Source organism: Cetorhinus maximus, chromosome 6, assembly GCF_964194155.1.
Source record: "Cetorhinus maximus chromosome 6, sCetMax3.hap1.1, whole genome shotgun sequence".
Lineage (NCBI taxonomy): Eukaryota > Metazoa > Chordata > Chondrichthyes > Lamniformes > Cetorhinidae > Cetorhinus > Cetorhinus maximus.
The window spans coordinates 102,967,409-102,973,408 of NC_135884.1; positions in this window are offsets into that span (position 1 = coordinate 102,967,409).

Consider the following 6,000-nt stretch of genomic DNA (forward strand, 5'->3'; position numbering starts at 1 on the left):
CCATTAGTACAGTTCTGGAAAATATTGATCCAGCATAAGCCTCACAACCTGTCGAACTATGCCACTCGACACAAATTCAAAATCCACCCCAAAGACTTAATTTAGAACTATGGAGTCTATTGTATGTATGGTGAAATTAACGACCAGGCTGGCGACATATAATTATTTCTAGAATTCAGAAAATTCTTGGTTCAGTTGTATAAAGCAATTGTTAACTGAAAAGATGTACAAAAGAGTTAAGGGGGGAGGAATGTGATGACTGTCACTTTAAGTTCAGTTCGACTGAGTAGGGTGTCACGTGATTTGTTCAACCAACATCAAGCGAGCACAGGGGAAATAAATTCTAAGGGAGGAGTTCCCTAGGAAATGTTTGTATGAGGGGCTGGCTAGAAACAAGCAGCTACAGAAGCTCTCGTGTAAGTAAAGTTTGTTTTGTTTGACTAAGAAGCCTCCCAGAGCGTGTTTCTACACATCTCATTCAAAAAACTGCACTTTCAACAGTGCTGCACTCCCCTAGTACAGCCCTTCTGTTAGCTTATATTTTGTGTTCAAGTCCAGAGTGGGACTTGAACCCACAAACTTTCTGATTCAGAAGTGAGAGTGCAATCACTGAGCTCTGACTGACATAACCAAATTAATGGCTGAAAATTATATGCACACCTCCCCCACCTATCCAACTATTGTGGGTCATTCAAATATTGAATATTCACAAGAGTACAAGCTGTAACTAAAATGCTGAATTTTTGTTTGAGGGATAGAGTGATTAAGATACATTTGTTACTGTGATTGGGCCCATGGGAGAAAGGTGCAATAACACACAAGATGGTAAAAGCATTTGGAATTCTCAGAGGGATATTGTATGCGTCAGCGCATGAATATTGCCATTTTTAAAATAATACTACATAAGAATCCTAAAATGGTCTAATTTTAGGGGAAAAAAAACCATACATTTGTAAAACTTAAACTGATTGCTTCTTTCAGGGACCACAGAATTCATGTTCAGAGCTGTCTCCCCAAGAAAAGAGCATAGTTAAATAAATGAATCAGTCAGTCTTCAAAGTGTTAATTGAGACTGGTGAGCCCTGTGAATTTCCTGAACACAAATGCTCAATCAGCCATGATACATGCACCAGTCTCCACCATGTGGAGAAAAGCTGAATAACATAATTTTTCTTATAATGTTATTTTTCTGGAATGTTGTCATTGAGTCATCGTCTTTGCAGTACAGAAGGAGGCCATGCTGCCCATCGAGTCCATGCTGGCTCTCTGTAGAGCAATCCAGTCAGCCCCATTCCTCCACTCTATCCCTCTAGCCCTGCAAGTTAATTTCCCTCAAATGTCCATCCACTTCCCCTTTGAAATCATCGACCATCTGCACTTACCCCACTCTTGTAGACAGTGAGTTCCAGGTCATTACCAATCTCTGTGTAAAAAAGTTCTTCCTCACGTGCCCCCTGTACTCTCTTGCCCAAAACCTTAAATCTGGGTCCCTTAGTCCTTGTACCATCAGCTAAAAGAAACAGCTTTTCTTTGTCTACCCTATCTAACCCTGCTTAGGAAGGCAAATGGAATGTTGGCCTTTATTGTAAGGGGAGTGGAATATAAAAGTAGGGAAGTTTTACTGCAGCTGTACAGGGCCTTGGTGAGATCATGTCTGGAGTACTCTACAATTTTGGTCTCCTTATTTGAAAAGGATATAATTGCTTTAGAAGCATTTCAGATAAGACTCGCTCGCTTCACTCCTGGGACGAAGGACTTATCTCATGAAGAGAGGTTGAACAGGTTGGGCCTATACCCATTGAAGCTGAGACTAATGAGAGGTGACACATAAGAAACAAATATGAGAGGACTTGATAGGGTCGATATGAGAAGATGTTTCCTCTTGTAGTGGAGACTAGAACTAGGGGACACTGTTTAAGAATAAGAGGTCTCCCTTTTAAGACAGAGTTGAGGAGAACTTTTTTTCTCTCAGAGGGTTGTCAGTCTGTCGAATTCTCTTCTCCAGAAAGCAGTGGAAGTTGGGGCATTAAATTTATTCAAGGCTGAGTTAGATAGACTTTTGATTGACAAGGGATAAAACAAATAATTAAATCAGAGATGAGGAGGAATTACTTTTCTCAAAGAGTCATGAATCTGTGGAAACACTGCCTCAGAGTGCCTCAGCCGGGATGCTGAATAAATTTAATGAGGAGATAGACAGATTTTTCATTAGTAATGTGTTGAAAGGTTATGGGGAGAGAGCAGGAAATTGGAGTTGAGGCCGAAATTAGATCAGCCATGATCGTATTGAATGGCGGGGCAGGCTCGAGGGGCTGAATTCCCTACTCCTGCTCCTAGTTCTTATGTTCTTATGTTATGGGGGACAGGCAGGAAACTGGAGTTGAGACCACAAACAGATCAGCCATGATCTTATCGAGTGGCAGAGCAGGTTCGGAGGCCCCAAATGGTCTTACTCCTGCTCTAAGTCCTATGTTCCTATGTCCTATGATCATTAGGAGATACTGGGGCCTTTTGGCCCTTTGGTTCAGTTACAGAAAGACTCGATGAAAAATCAGGGGAACAACAGCAAATCAAATATATTAAATATAGTGTTGAAAGGCTGTTTGTGATTCAGAAAATTGAATCTCAACACAATAAAACACCAGCATTCTGGCTGATTTGTTTTAATATCCTCATTGGTTCTTACAATTTAGATCCAAAGATAATGGATCATACTTTGAATAAGATTAGACAAACTCAATTTAAAAAGTAATCACATCAAAGCACATTACTTCCATTGTTGGATTCTATCTAAAGTTACATAAAATTATTTTCCTGAAAAGTTATGGTAAAATAAGAATTAGTGAAAGAGAGAGCGTGGGGGAACAGAGATGACCTGATCAGAGGTGCCAGCAGCAGTGGTGGAGAATAAAAGAGAGAAGGTGGGGAATACCACAGACATGATCGGAGACACCAGTGGATATTCCACTGAGTATTTACAAAAAGATACAAGAATTGGCATTGCAGGGCAACAGGTGGGTGATTTGTTAGTGAGCATTAGTGCTTTTAATAATAAGGATCGTGGTTTAAGCTAGGACTAGGGAACTATAAAGTACTGTTTTAAATGTATAGTTTAACTAGTTATGCTAATTAATATAACTACAAATAATCGTTGAATAATCAGACAAAAGGAGAGGTCCAGGAGCAGAGCAGCAAAAACTGTGAGTCTGAATTGAACAGGAGGAAGAAAAACAAAAATATCGCAAAGTGACTTCACAGGTCAAGAAGCCACAAAGGGGAGCATACTGATAATCTTTTAATTTAATCTAAATTAAGCAACTGTAAAGTAGGATTTGATCAACTGATTACTATAAAAAGTAAATCCAATTGATTTAACGTATAATTACAATCAGTGTACAATTAATTAATCAAGTCCAGAGGATGAAGTCTAAATTAAATAGACACTAAAAGTGTTCTAACTTTTTAGGTGAATTAAAACCTGAGGTATATGAATAACGGGGAGTTGATGGCGTAGTGGTATTGTCACTAGACTGGTAATCCAGACACCCAGGGGTAATGCTCTGGGGTCCCGAGTTTGAATCAAATCATGTCAGATGGTGACAAGCCAGTCAGTTGTATCAAATCGTTAAAAAGTCAGTAAAAAGGAATGAAACCGGACAGGCTATCTGATATTGATCTAGGCACCGGAAACGACAACAGCAAACCCAACCCTGCTGGCCCTGCAAAATCCTCCTAACTAACATCTGGGGACTTGTGCCAAAATTGGGAGAGCTGTCTCACAGACTAGTCAAGCAACAGCCTGACATGTCCATCCTCATGGTATCATACCTTACAGATAATGTCCCAGGCACCACCATCACCATCCCTGAGGTGGCGGCACAGTGGTATACAGTCAGGAGGGAGTTGCCCTGGGAGTCCTCAACATCAACTCTGGCCCCTGTGAAGTCTCATGGCATCAGGTCAAAGATGGGCAAGGAAACCTCCTGCTAATTACCACCTACTGCCCCCACACCCCCCTCCCCCCTTAGCTGGTGAATCAGTACTCCTCCATGTTGAACATCCCTTGGATGAAGCACTGAGGACGGCAAGGGTGCAGAATGAACTCTGGGTGGGTGACTTCAATGTTCAAGAGTGGCTCGGTAGCACCACTAATGTCCGAGCTGGCTGAGTCCTAAAGAACATAACTGCTAGACTGGGTTTGCGGCGGTGGTGAGAGAACTAACAAGAGGGAAAAGCATTCTTGACCTCATCCTCGCCAACCTGCTTGCCACTGATGCATCTGTCCATGGCAGTATTGGTAGGAGTGACCACAGCATAGTCCTTGAGGAGACGAAGGGCAGAATTTTCCATGCCTTGCCCGCTGGCGTTGGGTGTCATGATGGGCATGAATGGACAATATGGCTGAAAGGCCAAAAATCAGTTTCTCGCCATTGTGAAACCAGTTTGTATTCATCAACTCTGCCCGTCAATGCCAGGCCATGATTCCCACCACCACAGGTCGGGTACTTCATTTTAGTACATCTGCACCTCATTATAAGCCCTGCTTGCTGAAAGCATCCCCCATGCTGGATCATCCGGGCATGTCAGTGTGATTACACGCTGATATGTTTCTCAACAGCATTTATAAGGCGTACACCAGGCGAGCTTCAATTCGAGGGGAACTCGGAGGTGAGCGCACAGTAATGTTGCGCAACGCTCACAAGGGTCGCCTGTTGGACTTCAAACTTGAGGTACCACGCATTCAGGTGAGGGCACAGGTAAGTCGCTTTTTCCCGGCTGGCTGACAGTGTGGTATCGGGGCAAGGGCTGCACTGCAGTTGAGGTGAGTTTGGGGGGGGTGCAAGGGTTGCACTGCAGTTGATTGTAGTGCACAAGCACATGTGGGGATGGGGGGGGATGCAGGGAGTGAGGGAAGTGGCCACGCAATGGGGAAACTTTTGTGTGAAGTGACAGTTCCTCTGCAACTGAGACAGTTCAGATGCAGCCACATTGATATGATTGGAGTCAGGTCTCTAGCTTACCTGCCCACTCAAGCAACACAGAGGCATGAAAGTGCCACCAAATGCTCCAGAGCTTTTCACCCCTCAGGCACAAACAGCAAACTAATGAATATTTTAGTGGACCGCAGAACAATTGGACAACTGGGCACCTTGTACAATCCTTGTGAAAGCTGGCTGTGAAACAGTCACTGGTGAAGGTGCTCACAGCCCCTTGCAATGTCATCATCCCAGATTGGACCAGTATCCCTCATGGTTCAAGCTTACAGTGCAGCCTTGCAGGGTGGGTTATGAGAATGCCTGTGCCTGTACTGGGAGCACAGCATGCAGTCCAATGGGCAAAGCTGCCACCAATCGGTCAGGTAGAGAGGGGCGGAGGTGGGTGGGGTTTTGGGCAGCTACACTAAACTCTGGGAGCACACTAAACTCTGGCCATCCAAGTGGTGGCCAGCACTCTCTGGGATGTGTTAAGGGGCCTTCAGACTTAACCAAGAGAGGTTCTTAGTATACCCAAGCTAACCCATGTGTCTTTTTCATCCTGCAGGAGGAGTACACCAGCAGCATGGCGCCTAATGACCTGGCTGTATGCCTTATGGCTTACAGAGAGCGGGAAAAAAGGAGAAGAGAGCGACGGGGGTGCCTGGCTGGGCAGAGGGAGAAGCAGCACCCCCAGGAAGAAGGGGCGGCTGGGGCCCCCATGCAGGCTGCTGAAGAGTCACAGAGGGCTGTTGCTAGTTGACGCCTAGCTAGACCCAGCGTCTATAGACGGTGCTTGTCATTCCTGCAGATGACCGAGAACCAGTGCCGCTGAAGACTGCGCATGTCTAAGGAACTGGTCGGTCACATCTGCCACCTGTTGCAGGATTTGATGCCATGGGGACATGCAGGGTGTCCATTGCCAGTGGCCATGAAAGTGACTGCGTCGCTCAATTTTTATGCCAGTGGCTCCTTTCAGTGCTCCACAGGCAACCTCTGAGGGATATCAGAAGCCTCCACCCACAAA